We start from the raw sequence: 20,572 nt of genomic DNA, 5'->3' as shown, positions 1-20,572 counted from the left end.
TGCACGAACCCCGTTTTCACTATGAGTCATCCATACATCAATTGTCTTAAATCATTTATTTATTAACTAACTAAACAATCACAGAAGTGCACACACAAACAAACAATGTAAATATGGTTACAAGAAATGATGGGGGAATGTGCCCTAGTGGGCTAAACCGGCATGGCGGCTTGTTAGACAAAAGGGGAGTGGGGGTCAGCTGAGAAGTCACTACAGAGTTGATAATTATAACAATTGAAATGCTAATCCTTTGCACATGAACACTCACTCATTCGGGAAGAATTGCAATCAATATATATATTTATGCTCAGTGTGTCGTCTAGGGGTCTCTGTTGAAAAGTTTGTTTCTGTTGGAGAGTGTCCGTCCTCTCTCTCTGTCATGGTTAGAATGGATAGTTCAGAGTCACATTTATTCATGTCGTTATAGAATAGATGTTTCGGCGGTTGTCGGTTTTCGTGTTCAATGATACCGAATTCCTAGCTGTAGACTAGTAATTAATATCAAAGACTTGTTCTTATTCTGTCGGTATCGATAGTCTAAGAGTTTAACCACGTGGGATGGTTAAAGGATTCAGCAGTCTGGTCTCAAACCTTGGCCCCCTCGTTATCGAGGTAAGCTGGTCTGCAACCTTTGTCCTCTCGTAATTGAGAGCAACATGGTCTGTTAAGAAATTCTCAAAGTGGGGGTTTTATTCGGGAGAGCAGAAAAAAGCTGTCTCATGACGCCAGGTCTTAACTATGCTCATGGGCGGTCCTCTGATTTAGTTAAACTCAAAAGGGAATTGGAGTTTCCTTCATTAAACAGTCCAAAATCACATTACACAATTTTACAAACAGTATCATCTTCACCCATTCATCTTTTAGAACAATTAGATGTAAACCTCATATCTGAGGCTATTATATAAACAGCGTTATGGTAATGTAGCCGTATTGTCTCCCATGAGTTTCACAAAATTGTACCAAATGGACCAGTTCGTAGCTGGATTCTTCACCGATCTTTTATACCTTCTCCAGAACATAAATGTTGTTCGGACCTTAAGTTCTGTGAGGTGGAAGAAATTCCTTTGTTCTCTTCTATGAAAACTTTACTCTCTCTCTATACTGTGGCCATGAGGAGATAATCTCCTCCAGGAATTTACGACCTCTCTCTGACCACATCAGCCTGGGTGTAGGAGACAGAGAGAGGGGGATGGGGCTTGCTGTACCCAAAGAGGGCAACGTCATGACAGCAGTGTACTCTCTGTTTAGGCCAAATAGCATTCTATTTTGCTCTGTTTTTGGGGAATTCTTTCCAATGTGTCAAGCAATTGTCTCTTGTTTTCTCATGATTTGGTTGGGTCTAATTGTGTTGCTGTCCTGGGGCTCTGTGGGGTATGTTTGTGTTTGTGAACAGATCCCCAGGACCAGCTTGATTAGGGGACTCTTCTTCAGGTTCAAATCTCTGTAGCTTTGTTATGGAAGGTTTGGGAATCGCTTCGGTTGTAGAATTTAATGGCTATTTTCTGGATTTTGATAATTAGTGGGAATCGGCCTAATTCTGCTCTGCATGCATTATTTGGTGTTTTACGTTGTACACGGAGGATATTTTTGCAGAATTCTGCATGCAGAGTCTCAATTTGGTGTTTGTCCCATTTTGTGAATTCTTGGTTGGTGAGCAACCATAAACCAACCATAAATGGCAATGGGTTCTATAACTAATTCAAGTATTTTTAGCCAATTTATCCTAATTGGTATGTTGAATTTTATGTTGCTTTTGATGGCATAGAATTCCCTTCATGCCTTGTCTCTCAGATCGTTCACAGCTTTGTGGAAGTTACCTGTGGCGCTGATGTTTAGACAAATCTGCCCGATTCCAGCCTTGCTGAAGCAAGGGTGCGAGAGTGTCTCGCACCCATTGTGAAATTTGTTGGAGGATCTGTGATGATCTGGGGGTGCTTCAGCAAGGCTGGAATCGGGCAGATTTGTCTTTGTGAAGGATGCATGAATCAAGCCACGTACAAGGTTGTCCTGGAAGAAAACTTGTTTCCTTCTGCTCTGACAATGTTCCCCAACTCTGAGGATTGGTTTTTCCAGCAGGACAATGCTCCATGCCACACAGCCAGGTCAATCAAGGTGTGGATGGAGGACCACCAGATCAAGACCCTGTCATGGCCAGCCCAATCTTCAGATCTGAAACCCATTGAAAACCTCTGGAATGTGATCAAGAGGAAGATGAATGGTCACACGCCATCAAACATAGCTGAGCTGCTTGAATTTTTGCGCCAGGGCATAAAGTCACCCAACATCAATGTGAAAGACTGGTGGATAGGATACAAAGACGCATGAAAGCTGTGATTGAAAATCAGGGTTATTCCACCAAATATTGATTTCTGAACTCTTCCTAAGTTAAAACATTAGTATTGTGTTGTTTAAAAATGAATATGAACTTATTTTCTTTGCATTATTCGAGGTCTGACAACACTGCAATTTTTTGTTATTTTGACCAGTTATCATTTTCTGCAAATAAATGCTCTAAATGACAATTTCTTTATTTGAAATTTTGGAGAAATGTTGTGAGTAGTTTATAGAATAAAACGAAAATGTTAATTTTACCCAAACACATACTATAAATAGTAAAACCAGAGAAATTTGCAATTTTTTCCAGAGCTGTATATGTTGAAGAGGATGGGGCTTAATCTGCATCCCTGTCTCACCCCACGGCCATGTGGAAAGAAATGTGTGTTTTTTGCCATTTTTAACCGCAGACTTGTTGTTTGTGTACATGTATTTTATATTGTCGTATGTTTTTCCCCCAACACCACTTTCCATCAATTTGTATAGCAGAACCTCATGCCAAATTGAGTCGAAGGCTTTTTTGAAATCAACAAAGCTTAAGAAGACTTTGAATTTGTTTTGGTTAGTTTGTTTGTCAATTAGGGTGTATAGGGTGAATATGTGGTCTGTTGTCACGCCCGGGCCTTAGTTATCTTTCTTTCCTTTATTATTTTGGTTAGGTCAGGGTGTGACATGGGGGATTTATGTGTTTGTCTGGTCTAGGGGTTATGGGGTGTTTTCTAGTCTAGGTGTTTATGTAAGTCTATGGTTGCCTAGATTGGTTCTCAATTAGAGGCAGGGGTTTATCGTTGTCTCTGATTGGGAACCATATTTAGGCAGCCATGTTCTTTGGGTATTTTGTGGGTGGTTGTCTTCTGTCTTTGTGTCTATGCACCAGATAGGACTCTTTCGGTTTTTCACATTTGTTGTTTTGGTATTTTGTAGTATTCACGTTTATTGTCTTTATTAAAGATGTTGAACACTAACCACGCTGCATTTTGGTCCTCCTCTCCTTCAACGGAAGAAAACCGTTACATCTGTGATATGATAATTTGGTAAAAAGCCAATTTGACATTTGCTCAGTACATTGTTTTCACTGAGGAAATATACAAGTCTGCTGTTAATAATAATACAGAGGATTTTCACAAGGTTGCTGTTGACGCATATGCGTTAGTTATTTGGGTCAAATTTACCACTTTTGTGGATTGGGGTGATCAGTCCTTGGTTCCAAATATTGGGGAAGATGCCAGAGCTAAGGATGCTGTTAAAGAGTTTAAGTATAGCCAATTGAAATTTGTTGTTTGTATGTTTTATCATTTCATTGAGGATACCATCACCACAGGCCTTTTTGGGTTGGTGGGATTTTATTTTGTCCTGTAGTTCATTCAAGGTAATTGGAGAATCCAGTGCGTTCTGGTAATCTTTAATAGGTGATTCTAAGATTTGCATTTGATCATATATGTTTTGCTGTTCTTTGTTATAGAGCCAAAAAGATTGGAGAAGTGGTTTACACACAGATCTCCATTTTGGATAGATAACTGTGTGGTTTGTTTAGTGTTTTCCAATTTTCCCCAAAGTGGTGAGTCTATCGATTCGTCAATTACATTAAGCTGATTTCTTACATGCTGTTCTACTTTTTCCGTAGTGTATTTCTGTATTGTTTTTGTGATTCACCATAGTGAAGGCGTAGACTCCGGTTTTCTGGGTCTCTATGTTTTTGGTTGGACAGGTTTCTCAATTTCTTTCTTAGGTTTTTGCATTCTTCATCAAACCATTTGTCATTGTTCATTTTCTTCGGTTTTCTGTTTTTTTTATTTGATTTGATAGGGAAGCTGAGAGGTCAAATATACTGCTGAGATTTTCTACTGCCAAGTTTACACCTTCACTATTACAGTGGAACATTCTGTCTAGGACGTTGTCTAAAAGGGATTGAATTTGTTGTTGCCTAATTGTTTTTTGGTACCATCCTTCCATCTATAGCGTTTCTTAATATTACTCAGTTTCTTTGGCTTTGATGCCTCATGGTTGAATATTGCTCTGTTCAAGTAGGCTGTGATTTTGCTGTGATCTGATAGGGGTGTCAGTGGGCTGACTGTGAATGCTCTGGGAGTCTCTGGGTTGAGGTCAGTGATAAAGTAGTCAACAGTACTACTGCCAAGAGATGAGTTATAGGTGTACCTACCATAGGAGTCCCCTCGAAGCCTACCATTGACTATGTACATACCCAGCGTGCGACAGTTGCATAGTCATAGTTGTGCCTAGGGGGGCATATGGGGGAGGGAATGCTGTCACCTCCAGGCAGGTGTTTGTCCCCCTGTGTGCTGAGGGTGTCAGGTTCTTGTCTGATTCTGGCATTTATGTCACCACAGACTAGTACTGTACATGTCCCTAGGCCTGGAAATGATTGATTTCCCCCTCCAGGATGGAGAAGCTGTCTTCATTAAAATATGGGGATTCTAGTTGGGGGATATAGGTAGCACACAGGAGGACATTTTTTTTGTTGAGATCATTTGTTTATTAATTTCTAGCCAGATGTAAAATGTTCTTGTTTTGATTAATTTAATAGAGAGAGTTAGGTCTGCTTTATACCAAATTAGCATACCCCCTGAGTCCCTTCCCTGTTTCACACCTGGTAGTTTGGTGGATGGGACTACCAGCTCTCTGTAACCTAGAGGGCAACCAGTGGGTCCGTCTCCTCTATACCATGTTTCTTGTAGGATGACAATGTCTGTATTTCCGATTTCTTTGGTGACGTCCAGGTTCCTGCTCTTTAGGCCAAAGGCAGATGACCTCAGGCCTTGGATATTCCAGGATGAGATAATGATAGCTTTGTGTTCTATAAAGTGTCCAATGTTGTTGGTCGTGTGGTTTGACCTCAGGCCAGTAAGTGTGAACAGAGCCTGGTGAGCATCTGGTACATGAAATTTCAGGTCTGGGAGAGAAACTCTCTTGCCGGTCTGGGTGGGGTGTCTATTGAGCTGTTGCTGCTGTGTGAAGTGTTGGGGCTGCGTTTGAGAGCGATGTCCTTTAGGGTCTGGGCGAAAGTGGGCACTGCTGCCTTGTATAGGTGGTCCTGGTCATACAGGCTATTCAAGGCCAGGGTGGAGTGGTGGGTCAGGTAAACATTTGGTTTTGAGGCATAGTCACGGGAAATAGTTGCGTTTACCTGCTGTATGGTAGCAGGGTGGACGTCTTTTTGTGGTACCAGGGTGGAGATAACCTTGTGTGTTGGAGGAAGTAGAATGTTTTTTCTATCACTTTTTTCTATCACTGTGCTCTCAGGTCATTTGTGCCTGTGTGTATTATTATGTGGCTGGGTGACCCTAGTTGGTCCTCAGACAGAAGGTCTAGGGTGCACTGGGTGTTTGGACACCAGAGTTTAGAAACTGTGTTTGGGAAAAAGTGGTTTTCTTGTATATATTTCCCATTTGGGTCAATAAGGAGTATAATCTGTGTGTCTCTCGCTCCTCCTGCTCCTGTCTCTCTTGACACTGCTCGTACACTCTTTCCACTGCTCCTCTCTCTCTTTCCTCCTGCTCTCTCTCTCTCTCTCTCTCTCTCTCTCTCTCTCTCTCTCTCTCTCTCTCCCTGTTCCCCTCTCTCTCTCCCTGTTCCTCTCTCTCTCCCCCTGCTCGTCTCTCTCCAGATGTTTTAGGAGAGTACAGAAGCAGAACACCGCCCAGTTTTCGAGGGGAACCTGCAGTAGCTCTTGCATCACATTGCACTGCTGCTGACCCACTGTTACATTGGCTTATATTACCATAGTACTGCTGAATTCTCAAAGCTCTTCATGGTATTGGCAGATGTACTGCTCTTTCAAGGATGCTGATCCATTAGTTCACACTAATACACAATGGATCCATATAGCACTGACTTAGAATGCCAAAGTCAGTCTCACTAATCCAGCATTTCCCAAACCACACAGCTGATTCAAATTATCAAAGCTTGATGATGAGTTGATTATTTGAATCAGCTGTGTAATGCTAGGGCAAAAACCAAAACGTGCCCCACTTGGAGTCACAAGGACCGAGTTTGGGAAACGCTGCACTAAGCCATTAACATTTCAAGCATTTAAAACAAACAAATGAATGAATTAACAAAAGCGTAAATAAACAAATTAATGAAGTAAAGGATTTACTCAAAATGCAGTCATTTACAAATGCATTTCTGCCGTGAGTACCATGACAATTATATTTATTGGTCTCAATACAGGGTTGAAGTGACCACAAAGTCTATTAATAAGTAATGCTCTGTGGCATCCATTTCCAAACAACTCAATTAGTTCACCAGTCTCACAGATAGATGAATACTGTATAAAGGTGGATCCTCAGGGGAACCATAAAGCTAAGAGAATGGGATGGTGCATAGATGGGATGATGCCTTAGATGGGATGGGCTGAAAGACACTTACAAAGAGAAGGGGGCCCTGCTCTGGAATAGCAGGGCATGGCAGACATACCCTTTTTGTTTAAAGATAGTCATTTAAATGTGTTTAGATGTTACCCACTGAGAACAAACTGGTTGAATTTACATTGTTTCCATGTCAATGAAACAAAAAATCTACATTATATGGCTGAATCAACGTGGAAAACTGGTTGGATTTGGAAAAAGTCATCAACCTAAAGGAATTTCTGGAATTTGTATAACTTTTTGGGTTGATTTCACTATGAATTCACATTATTTGACAACTCAATCAAATGTAAATCAAAGTTAGACATTGAACTGATGTCTGTGCCCGGTGGGTAGCATCGTACTGTTAGAGTATATTACGTAAATTGTAGAATGGTCTCAGTGTGTTCTTAGGACTGTGAGTTGTCAGCTTGCTGTGTCAATATGCTGTGCGTGTGTGTGTCCCTGTGTGCATATACACTACCATTCAAAAGTTTGGGATCACTTAGAAATGGCCTTGTTTTTGAAAGAAAAGCTTTTTTTTTTGTCCAATAAAATAACATAAAATTGATCCGAAATACAGTGTAGACATTGTTAATGATGTAAATTACTATTGTACGTAGCTGGAAACGGCTGATAAAAAAAACATGTTTTAATGGAATATCTTAATAGGCGTACAGAGGCCCATTATCAGCAAACATCGCTCCTGTGTTCCAATGGCACGTTGTGTTAGCTAATACAAGTTTATCATTTTAAAAGGCTAATTGATCATTAGAAAACCCCTTATAGCTGAAAACTGTGTCCTGATTAAAGAAGCAATAAAACCGACCTTCTTTAGACTAGTTGAGTATCTGGAGCATCAGCATTTGTGGGTTCGATTACAGCCTCAAAATAGCAGGAACAAAGAACTCTTCTGAAACTCGTCAGTCTATTCTTGTTCTGGGAAATGAAGGCTATTCCATGCAAGAAATTGCCAAGAAACTGAATATCTCATACAACGCTGTGTACTTCCCAGAACAGCGCAAACTGTCTCTACGAGAATAGAAAGAGGAGTTGGAGGCCCCGGTGCACAACTGAAGAAGAGGACAAGTACATTAGTGTCTGGTTTGAGAAACAGACGCCTCACAAGTCCTCAACCGGCAGCTTCATTAAATAGTACCCGCAAAACACCAGTCTCAACGTCAACAGTGACGAGGAGACTCCGGGATGCTGGCCTTCTAGGCAGAGTTCCTCTGTCCAGTGTCTGTGTTCTTTTGCCCATCTTAATCTTTTCTTTTTATTGGCCAGTCTGAGATATGGCTTTTTCTTTGCAACTCTGCCTAAGAAAGAAAGTGTTTTGTTTCTGGCCATTTTGAGCCTGTAATCGAACCCACAAATGCTGATGCTCCAGATACTCAACACAACGTGCCATTGGAACACAGGAGTGATGGTTGCTGATAATGGGCCTCTGTACGCCTATGTAGATATTCCATAAAAAATCTGCCGTTTCCAGCTACAATAGTCATTTACAACATTAACATTGTCTACATTGTATTTCGGATCAATTTTATATTATTTTAATGGACAAAAAAATAGCTTTTCTTTAAAAAACAAGGACATTTCTAAGTGACTCCAAACCTTTGAACGGTAGTGTATGTGTGTGTGTGTGTGTGAGAGTGCATGTGTGAGTGTGTTGGTATCTGTAAGGTTGTGTCACTGCCTTTTGATGTGATTCTAATTGACATGAATGACAAATTAGGGCAAAGTAAACCCAAGGCTAGACCTGGCTAACAAGAGCTACTCTATTAACGATAATGAGATTACGGGGCTGTGAGGACACTGCTGTCAGCCAAGTGCTGTCACTTGTCTGCCTAGAATTTAGTCCACCCCTGCAGTAGAGCAGACCAGACCCTACTACCAAAGACAGTACAGTATGAAGATAGGCTAAAACTGCTTCTCCAATAGAAATCCCCGATCACACTTGTAGGCGATGTCATGGCGACGTTGGCTAGCTAAGCTCATGCATAGAAACACGTCATCGGGTCTAATGGTCATCTCGCACCAAACTGAGCATTTGCAGGCTGTCAAATCAAAGGAATTCCTTCAATGTAAAGTTGTTTTTGACAAATTAAAATGTGTCAGTTTGTCACTTTCACGAGGTTGGAGTAATAACATGTTCAACTACTTAAGACATTGGCTCAGATCTAGGTTGTGCCTTTAGATTTCAAGAAAATTAACAACTAATGAATTCTCTCATTGACTGCTCAAACTCCAAACCCCGGCTTGGTCTGTTTTGGAAGCTTTCCCGGAAGTCTTGCGATGTTGCGCCTCTGGGTTTAGAAACTCTGTGCCACTACCATCAGCACTGATGATTTGGAGATGACATTTCCTGGAAGGGAGAGCCCATATAAAAACACCCACTTCCCAGTTCTTGCCTGCAGTATGGCATTATCATAGGCAGAAACAAACCCAAACCGATCATTATGAAGTTACTCAATTTCTGAGCACTGAAAAACCATTGAGTTTAAGGTGATGTCCCAGAGAGCTGAAGTACTACTGCTCAGAGCTCTCAGAGCATGAAAGCATTATAGTATAGAACCTTGACATTCAATGCAGTGTGTGTAGACACTATTTTGCTGATTAATTATCAGTCCGCAGACATGTCAGAGACATGGCTTCACATCGGGTTGTGTTTTGTAGTGAAAAACCTTATATTTTTGTTTACTATCTTGTGTGTCTCATTAGCGTGTATAATAGTCTGTATTTCATAGTGTCCGTTGTCTTCATTGTGTCAGTTCTCTTAGGCCTAGCTTCTAAGAGTGTCTTATAAGCATCTTATTACCTAGCTATACCTTTATTCCTCTTATGGTAGAAGGATTATTTGGCAGAGTCAGTCCATCTCTGTGAGTCTAAACTGTTCAGTGTTCCATCCCTGCAGGTCTGCGTCTGCGTGGGAGACCTTCTGTACCGGGCTGGAGGAGTTCCTGGCCAGGGCACGGGAGAGGAGGGCACAGAGAGAGGCTCCAGGAGACGACCAGCAGATCTTGCCCACAGCCGTGGGAGCTGAGTCACTCATCGTAGGGGCTGCAGCGTACAAATTAAAGACATTGTGAGTAGCAGTATGAAATGAAGGCAGCTGCAATATATCAGATACAAAGGGACATACAGTATTGTGCTAAAATGAAAATGATTACAGTCAAAATGTAATGGAGGAAAATTATCAAGTATGAAGGTTTTTGGACAGGTTACACCTCAAACTCAGAGATACTACACTTTTTGCTGAGGTTTTGTCAAAGAAACATGATTTCCTTGTGTGTCTTCATCTACATTTCTCCCCCCAAATGTGTTTTCTGTTATTTCTCCTTTTTCAGTATTATGTCAACATCATAGCAATTCTAGTGAATCTGTCTCTGTTTTTACATGTACAAAAATGCATTTACGTCAGGGTACTTACTATATAAACAATTTTTTAAACATTCTACTTGAACCCACATTTTTATGACTCAGGCAGGACATAATAAACTGAATGTTTTAGCCTCAAGGCCATACGGGAAATGCCCTTAAACATAATTGCCCAGTTAGGATAGGGAACAGACTGGGTACAGTGTCTAGCTAGCAGGCATTCACATTTCTATCCATCCTCTACTCTTGGACTGAGTGGATTCCCTCCAGGTTTTTTAAATAGTTTTTTTTATTTATATCTTCAAAATGAAAGAGGCCTTGTTATTATAAGTCCCCTTCTGTAAATCAGGTCTGGGTCCCACCCTTTGTGGCCTGCATCCCTCCCACACCCTCTCTCAGCTCGCCTGTGTCTATTTCCAGAGGATGTCTGAACTGAATGCTGTGCTGTGAGGGAGGTAGTGTGTAATTACCTCCCAATGAGAGAGCATCAGCAGCAGTGGCATACTGCTTCCCTTTCCACTGCTGCCCCCACCCTCCCATCTTATCTCCGTGCCAATGGCTTCAACATGGCAGCCAGGCTCACCCCACCTCCCCCCGCTGACATTCTGATCCCAGCCTCCACACGTTCACAGTTTGTCCAGTAAAGTGAATGCTGAGGACAGAGAGAAAAAGAGAGTTTGCAGCTTAGGAGTGGTTCAGCTCTGCTGCTTTAGCTCCTCACCAGTCCATTGCGTGTGCTCCTAAAATAGAAACAGGAATATTAATCCAATGTGGAAGTATTAAGCTTTTAACCTGGTATTACCCCAGCGGTTACTTATGGACATAACAATCAGTATTAACCGAGACATTAATGGCCATAAAGAGAGTGATCAACTCAGGCATAGATGCTAGCTAGCTAATGACCATTACTGGTTGGGGTCATCACTAATGCACACGATACAGAGAATAAGAGCATTACTGGTAATGGGGATGATAGTAGTGGTCATCATATGCATTACCGCTATAGTAATGGCTACTGGCAGAAATAGGGACATGAGTCAGGAAGACAACATTGAGTGAAATCAACAAATAACACTAACTGAAAAACAAAAAACGACTGACCTCCTTTACCTTTCAGGTTAACAGGAGAGAAGGTGCTACAGTTATCTCTAATGGCTACCAGGAAGCGCTATCGGAACTGTGGAGTGGGTCGCCACATCATAGAGGTAGGGTGGGGCTGGGGCATGTGTTTCTCAACCCAGTGGGATATATCATTTCCCAGTAGCTATGTAAAACCCTGCTTTAGTGAGAACCTGAAATTAGAATATATTATCTCTGTAATGTTGGGCTATGGTTTGAAAAATAGGAAGGAGCAAGATGAAAGAATAGTAGGCAAATCCAGTTAAAAATAATATTACTAACTAAAAGTGATACATAATGAAAGGTCAGTTTACTGTAACCATAGAGAGTGAACTATACATAATGTACATTTTCTTGAACTATGTACCAGCAGTCTGTTATTATGTCAGGAGCTAGGGTGTGTCAGCCAAATCAGGGCAGCGCACTGGCTGCCGCCACAGTCCCTCAGCATCTCTGATCTGCTCTGTCTCTGTGTGTGGTTAGAGCTCCCCTGCTGGCCATGAGAGGGCTTACAGCTTTTCACACTGCAATATTTCACATGGTTGTAAATGTCAATCCCAGTTCTACCATCAACATCTGTTTGTGATGATGGTGCAGTATTTCAAAAGCTTACTTTTGTTCTCTGTGTCACTCTGTGGTGGTCAGCTACTAAAGACCCAGTCTGTGTGTGGGGCCTACGATGCGTTCCTCGCTCACGCTGACACAGACGCGGTGGACTCACTGACGATGCCCTGCTCAATGACAAGTTCCGGTACTGAAACACATCACCACCACCAGTCCATGGTGTTGCAGGTGTTTTTTACATCCACCTCTTTCTGTCTTTCATCAGAGAAGTGAGGGATGAATGGACCAACACCACACTAATGAGTTACCTACCTCCCTCCACCACCACCGGTGAGTTACCTACCTCCCTCCACCACCACCGGTGAGTTACCTACCTCCCTCCCTCCACCACCGGTGAGTTAGCTACCTCCCTCCCTCCACCACCGGTGAGTTACCTACCTCCCTCCACCACCACTGGTGAGTTACCTACCTCCCTCCACCACCACCGGTGAGTTACCTACCTCCCTCCACCACCACTGGTAAGTTACCTACCTCCCTCCACCACCACCGGTGAGTTACCTACCTCCCTCCACCACTGGTGAGTTACCTACCTCCCTCCACCACCGGTGAGTTACCTACCTCCCTCCACCACCACCGGTGAGTTACCTACCTCCCTCCACCACTGGTGAGTGACCTACCTCCCTCCACCACCACCGGTGAGTTACCTACCTGCCTCCACCCCCACCGGTGAGTTACCTACCTCCCTCCACCACCACCGGTGAGTTACCTACCTCCCTCCACCACCACCGGTGAGTTACCTACCTCCCTCCACCACTGGTGAGTGACCTACCTCCCTCCACCACCACCGGTGAGTTACCTACCTCCCTCCACCCCCACCGGTGAGTTACCTACCTCCCTCCACCACCACCGGTGAGTTACCTACCTACCTCCCTCCACCACCACCGGTGAGTTACCTACCTCCCTCCACCACCACCGGTGAGTTACCTACCTCCCTCCACCACCACCGGTGAGTTACCTACCTCCCTCCACCACCACCGGTGAGTTACCTCCCTCCACCACCACCGGTGAGTTACCTACCTCCCTCCACCACCACCGGTGAGTTACCTACCTCCCTCCACCACCACCGGTGAGTTACCTACCTCCCTCCACCACCACCGGTGAGTTACCTACCTCCCTCCACCACCACCGGTGAGTTACCTACCTCCCTCCACCACCACCGGTGAGTTACCTCCCTCCACCACCACCGGTGAGTTACCTACCTCCCTCCACCACCACCGGTGAGTTACCTACCTCCCTCCACCACCACCGGTGAGTTACCTACCTCCCTCCACCACCACCGGTGAGTTACCTACCTCCCTCCACCACCACCGGTGAGTTACCTCCCTCCAACACCACCGGTGAGTTACCTACCTCCCTCCACCACCACTGGTGAGAACCTACCTCCCTCCCACCACCACCGGTGAGTTACCTACCTCCCTCCACCACCGGTGAGTTACCTACCTCCCTCCACCACCACCGGTGAGTTACCTACCTCCCTCCACTATCGGTGAGTTACCTACCTCCCTCCACCACAGCCGGTGAGTTACCTACCTCCCTCCACCACCGGTGAGTTACCTACCTCCCTCCACCCCCACCGGTGAGTTACCTACCTCCCTCCACCACCACCGGTGAGTTACCTACCTCCCTCCACCACCACCGGTGAGTTACCTACCTCCCTCCACCACCACCGGTGAGTTACCTACCTCCCACCACCACCGGTGAGTTACCTACCTCCCTCCCTCCACCACCGGTGAGTTACCTACCTCCCTCCCTCCACCACCGGTGAGTTACCTACCTCCCTCCACCACCATCGGTGAGTTACCTACCTCCCTCCACCACCGGTGAGTTACCTACCTCCCTCCACCACCACCGGTGAGTTACCTACCTCCCTCCCTCCACCACCGGTGAGTTACCTACCTCCCTCCACCACCGGTGAGTTACCTACCTCCCTCCACCACCACTGGTGAGTTACCTACCTCCCTCCACCACCACCGGTGAGTTACCTACCTCCCTCCACCACCACCGGTGAGTTACCTACCTCCCTCCACCACCACCGGTGAGTTACCTACCTCCCTCCACCACCGGTGAGTTACCTACCTTCCTCCACCACCACTGGTGAGTTACCTACCTCAATCCACCACCACCGGTGAGTTACCTACCTCCCTCCACCACCACCGGTGAGTTACCTACCTCCCTCCACAACCCGGTGAGTTACCTACCTCCCTCCACCACCACCGGTGATTTACCTACCTCCCTCCACCACCGGTGAGTTACCTACCTCCCTCCACCACCACTGGTGAGTTACCTACCTCAATCCACCACCACCGGTGAGTTACCTACCTCCCTCCACCACCACCGGTGAGTTACCTACCTCCCTCCACCACCACTGGTGAGAACCTACCTCCCTCCCACCACCACCGGTGAGTTACCTACCTCCCTCCACCACCGGTGAGTTACCTACCTCCCTCCACCACCACCGGTGAGTTACCTACCTCCCTCCACCACCGGTGAGTTACCTACCTCCCTCCACCACCGGTGAGTTACCTACCTCCCTCCACCACCACCGGTGAGTTACCTACCTCCCTCCACCATCGGTGAGTTACCTACCTCCCTCCACCACCGGTGAGTTACCTACCTCCCTCCACCACCACCGGTGAGTTACCTACCTCCCTCCACCAACGGTGAGTTACCTACCTCCCTCCACCACTGGTGAGTTACCTACCTCCCTCCACCCCCACCGGTGAGTTACCTACCTCCCTCCACCACCACCGGTGAGTTACCTACCTCCCTCCACCACCACCGGTGAGTTACCTACCTCCCCCCACCACCACCGGTGAGTTACCTACCTCCCTCCACCACCACCGGTGAGTTACCTACCTCCCACCACCACCGGTGAGTTACCTACCTCCCTCCCTCCACCACCGGTGAGTTACCTACCTCCCTCCCTCCACCACCGGTGAGTTACCTACCTCCCTCCACCACCATCGGTGAGTTACCTACCTCCCTCCACCACCGTGAGTTACCTACCTCCCTCCACCACCACCGGTGAGTTACCTACTTCCCTCCCTCCACCACCGGTGAGTTACCTACCTCCCTCCACCACCGGTGAGTTACCTACCTCCCTCCACCACCACTGGTGAGTTACCTACCTCCCTCCCTCCACCACCGGTGAGTTACCTACCTCCCTCCACCACCACCGGTGAGTTACCTACCTCCCTCCACCACCACCGGTGAGTTACCTACCTCCCTCCACCACCGGTGAGTTACCTACCTCCCTCCACCACCGGTGAGTTACCTACCTCCCTCCACCACCACTGGTGAGTTACCTACCTCAATCCACCACCACCGGTGAGTTACCTACCTCCCTCCACCACCACCGGTGAGTTACCTACCTCCCTCCACAACCCGGTGAGTTACCTACCTCCCTCCACCACCACCGGTGATTTACCTACCTCCCTCCACCACCGGTGAGTTACCTACCTCCCTCCACCACCGGTGAGTTACCTACCTCCCTCCACCACCACTGGTGAGTTACCTACCTCAATCCACCACCACCGGTGAGTTACCTACCTCCCTCCACCACCACCGGTGAGTTACCTACCTCCCTCCACCACCACTGCTGAGAACCTACCTCCCTCCCACCACCACCGGTGAGTTACCTACCTCCCTCCACCACCGGTGAGTTACCTACCTCCCTCCACCACCACCGGTGAGTTACCTACCTCCCTCCACCACCAGTGAGTTACCTACCTCCCTCCACCACCACCGGTGAGTTACCTACCTCCCTCCACCATCGGTGAGTTACCTACCTCCCTCCACCACAGCCGGTGAGTTACCTACCTCCCTCCACCACCGGTGAGTTACCTACCTCCCTCCACCACCACCGGTGAGTTACCTACCTCCCTCCACCAACGGTGAGTTACCTACCTCCCTCCACCACTGGTGAGTTACCTACCTCCCTCCACCCCCACCGGTGAGTTACCTACCTCCCTCCACCACCACCGGTGAGTTACCTACCTCCCTCCACCACCACCGGTGAGTTACCTACCTCCCCCACCACCACCGGTGAGTTACCTACCTCCCACCACCACCGGTGAGTTACCTACCTCCCTCCCTCCACCACCGGTGAGTTACCTACCTCCCTCCACCACCACCGGTGAGTTACCTACCTCCCTCCACCACCGTGAGTTACCTACCTCCCTCCACCACCACCGGTGAGTTACCTACTTCCCTCCCTCCACCACCGGTGAGTTACCTACCTCCCTCCACCACCGGTGAGTTACCTACCTCCCTCCACCACCACCGGTGAGTTACCTACCTCCCTCCCTCCACCACCGGTGAGTTACCTACCTCCCTCCACCACCACCGGTGAGTTACCTACCTCCCTCCACCACCACCGGTGAGTTACCTACCTCCCTCCACCACCGGTGAGTTACCTACCTCCCTCCACCACCACTGGTGAGTTACCTACCTCAATCCACCACCACCGGTGAGTTACCTACCTCCCTCCACCACCAGTGAGTTACCTACCTCCCTCCACCACCACCGGTGAGTTACCTACCTCCCTCCACAACCCGGTGAGTTACCTACCTCCCTCCACCACCACCGGTGATTTACCTACCTCCCTCCACCACCGGTGAGTTACCTACCTCCCTCCACCACCACCGGTGAGTTACCTACCTCCCTCCACCACCACTGGTGAGTTACCTACCTCCCTCCACCACCACTGGTAAGTTACCTACCTCCCTCCACCACCACCGGTGAGTTACCTACCTCCCACCATCATTGGTGAGTTACCTACCTCCCACACCACCGGTGAGTTACCTACCTCCCTCCACCATCGGTGAGTTACCTACCTCCCTCCACCACCACCGGTGAGTTACCTACCTCCCTCCACCACCGGTGAGTTACCTACCTCCCTCCACCACCACCGGTGAGTTACCTACCTCCCTCCACCACCGGTGGCTTACCTACCTCCCTCCACCACCACTGGTGAGTTACCTACCTCAATCCAACACCACCGGTGAGTTACCTACCTCCCTCCACCACCAGTGAGTTACCTACCTCCCTCCACCACCACCGGTGAGTTACCTACCTCCCTCCACAACCCGGTGAGTTACCTACCTCCCTCCACCACCACCGGTGATTTACCTACCTCCCTCCACCACCGGTGAGTTACCTACCTCCCTCCACCACCACCGGTGAGTTACCTACCTCCCTCCACCACCACTGGTGAGTTACCTACCTCCCTCCACCACCACTGGTGAGTTACCTACTTCCCTCCACCACCACCGGTGAGTTACCTACCTCCCTCCACCACTGGTGAGTTACCTACCTCCCTCCACCACTGGTGAGTTACCTACCTCCCTCCACCACCACTGGTGAGTTACCTACCTCCCTCCACCACTGGTGAGTTACCTACCTCCCTCCACCACCACTGGTGAGTTACCTACCTCCCTCCACCACCACCGGTGAGTTACCTACCTCCCTCCACCACCACCGGTGAGTTACCTACCTCCCACCACCACCGGTGAGTTACCTACCTCCCTCCACCACTGGTGAGTTACCTACCTCCCTCCACCACCACCGGTGAGTTACCTACCTCCCTCCACCACCACCGGTGAGTTACCTACCTCCCACCACCACCGGTGAGTTACCTACCTCCCACCACCACCGGTTAGTTACCTACCTCCCTCCACCACTGGTGAGTTACCTACCTCCCTCCACCACCGTTGAGTTACCTACCTCCCTCCACCAGTTACCTACCTCCCACCACCATTGGTGAGTTACCTACCTCCCACACCACCGGTGAGTTACCTACCTCCCTCCACCATCGGTGAGTTACCTACCTCCCTCCACCACCACCAGTGAGTTACCTACCTCCCTCCACCACCACCGGTGAGTTACCTACTTCCCTCCACCAACGGTGAGTTACCTACCTCCCTCCACCACTGGTGAGTTACCTACCTCCCTCCACCCCCACCGGTGAGTTACCTACCTCCCTCCACCACCACCGGTGAGTTACCTACCTCCCTCCACCACCACCGGTGAGTTACCTACCTCCCTCCACCACCACCGGTGAGTTACCTACCTCCCTCCAACACCACCGGTGAGTTACCTACCTCCCTCCACCACCACCGGTGAGTTACCTACCTCCCTCCACCACCACCGGTGAGTTACCTACCTCCCTCCAACACCACCGGTGAGTTACCTACCTCCCACCACCACCGGTGAGTTACCTACCTCCCTCCCTCCACCACCGGTGAGTTACCTACCTCCCTCCACCACCACCGGTGAGTTACCTACCTCCCTCCACCACCACTGGTGAGTTACCTACCTCCCTCCACCACCACTGGTGAGTTACCTACCTCCCTCCACCACCACTGGTGAGGTACCTACCTCCCTCCACCACCGGTGAGTTACCTACCTCCCTCCACCACCACCGGTGAGTTACCTACCTCCCTCCACCACCACCGGTGAGTTACCTACCTCCCTCCACCACCACCGGTGAGTTACCTACCTCCCTCCACCACCGGTGAGTTACCTACCTCCCTCCACCACTGGTGAGTTACCTACCTCCCTCCACCACCACCGGTGAGTTACCTACCTCCCTCCACCACTGGTGAGTTACCTACCTCCCTCCACCACTGGTGAGTTACCTACCTCCCTCCACCACCACTGGTGAGTTACCTACCTCCCTCCACCACCACCGGTGAGTTACCTACCTCCCTCCACCACCACTGGTGAGTTACCTACCTCCCTCCACCACCACTGGTGAGTTACCTACCTCCCTCCACCACCACTGGTGAGGTACCTACCTCCCTCCACCACCGGTGAGTTACCTACCTCCCTCCACCACCACCGGTGAGTTACCTACCTCCCTCCACCACCACCGGTGAGTTACCTACCTCCCTCCACCACCACCGGTGAGTTACCTACCTCCCTCCACCACCGGTGAGTTACCTACCTCCCTCCACCACTGGTGAGTTACCTACCTCCCTCCACCACCACCGGTGAGTTACCTACCTCCCTCCACCACTGGTGAGTTACCTACCTCCCTCCACCACCGGTGAGTTACCTACCTTTTCCACCACTGTTGAGTTACCTACCTCCCTCCACCAGTTACCTACCTCCCACCACCATTGGTGAGTTACCTACCTCCCACACCACTGGTGAGTTACCTACCTCCCACCACCACTGGTGAGTTACCTACCTCCCTCCACCACCACTGGTGAGTTACCTACCTCCCTCCACCACCACCGGTGAGTTACCTACCTCCCTCCACCACCACCGGTGAGTTACCTACCTCCCTCCTCCACCACCGGTGAGTTACCTACCAACCTCCCTCCACCACCGGTGAGTTACCTACCTCCCTCCCTCCACCACCGGTGAGTTACCTACCTCCCTCCCACCACCACCGGTGAGTTACCTACCTACCTCCATCCACCACCGGTGAGTTACCTACCTCCCTCCACCACCACCGGTGAGTTACCTACCTCCCTCCACAACCGGGTGAGTTGCCTACCTCCCTCCACCACCACCGGTGATTTACCTACCTCCCTCCACCACCGGTGAGTTACCTACCTCCCTCCACCACCACCGGTGAGTTACCTACCTCCCTCCACCACCACTGGTGAGTTACCTACCTCCCTCCCACCACCACTGGTGAGTTACCTACCTCCCTCCCACCACCACCGGTGAGTTACCTACCTCCCTCCTCCACCACCGGTGAGTTACCTACCTCCCTCCACCACCACCGGTGAGTTACCTACCTCCCTCCCACCACCACCGGTGAGTTACCTACCTCCCTCCTCCACCACCGGTGAGTTACCTACCTCCCTCCACCACCACCGGTGAGTTACCTACCTCCCTCCACCACCACCGGTGAGTTACCTACCTACCTCCCTCCACCACCGGTGAGTTACCTACCTCCCTCCACCACCACCGGTGAGTTACCTACCTCCCTCCACAACCGGGTGAGTTGCCTACCTCCCTCCACCACCACCGGTGATTTACCTACCTCCCTCCACCACCGGTGAGTTACCTACCTCCCTCCACCACCACCGGTGAGTTACCTACCTCCCTCCACCACCACTGGTGAGTTACCTACCTCCCTCCACCACCACTGGTAAGTTACCTACCTCCCTCCACCACCACCGGTGAGTTACCTACCTCCCTCCACCACTGGTGAGTTACCTACCTCCCTCCACCACTGGTGAGTTACCTACCTCCCTCCACCACCACTGGTGAGTTACCTACCTCCCTCCACCACTGGTGAGTTACCTACCTCCCTCCACCACCACTGGTGAGTTACCTACCTCCCTCCACCACCACCGGTGAGTTACCTACCTCCCTCCACCACCACTGGTGAGTTACCTACCTCCCTCCACCACCACTGGTGAGTTACCTACCTCCCTCCACCACCACTGGTGAGGTACCTACCTCCCTCCACCACCGGTGAGTTACCTACCTCCCTCCACCACCACCGGTGAGTTACCTACCTCCCTCCACCACCACCGGTGAGTTACCTACCTCCCTCCACCACCGGTGAGTTACCTACCTCCCTCCACCACTGGTGGGTTACCTACCTCCCTCCACCACCACCGGTGAGTTACCTACCTCCCTCCACCACTGGTGAGTTACCTACCTCCCTCCACCACCGGTGAGTTACCTACCTTTTCCACCACTGTTGAGTTACCTACCTCCCTCCACAACCGGGTGAGTTGCCTACCTCCCTCCACCACCACCGGTGATTTACCTACCTCCCT

At 49.2% G+C, this 20,572-nt stretch overlaps 1 pseudogene; it reads left to right on the top strand.

Moving 5' to 3' along the window:
- LOC149985451 (uncharacterized) overlaps positions 1-20,572 on the top strand; it is a 37,602-nt pseudogene that overhangs the window by 10,255 nt on the left and 6,775 nt on the right.

Source organism: Oncorhynchus mykiss, chromosome 1 (genome assembly GCF_057628025.1).
Source record: "Oncorhynchus mykiss isolate SJ-2025 chromosome 1, ASM5762802v1, whole genome shotgun sequence".
In the NCBI taxonomy this organism is placed as follows: domain Eukaryota; kingdom Metazoa; phylum Chordata; class Actinopteri; order Salmoniformes; family Salmonidae; genus Oncorhynchus; species Oncorhynchus mykiss.
This window is presented reverse-complemented; position numbering and strand designations above follow the sequence as displayed.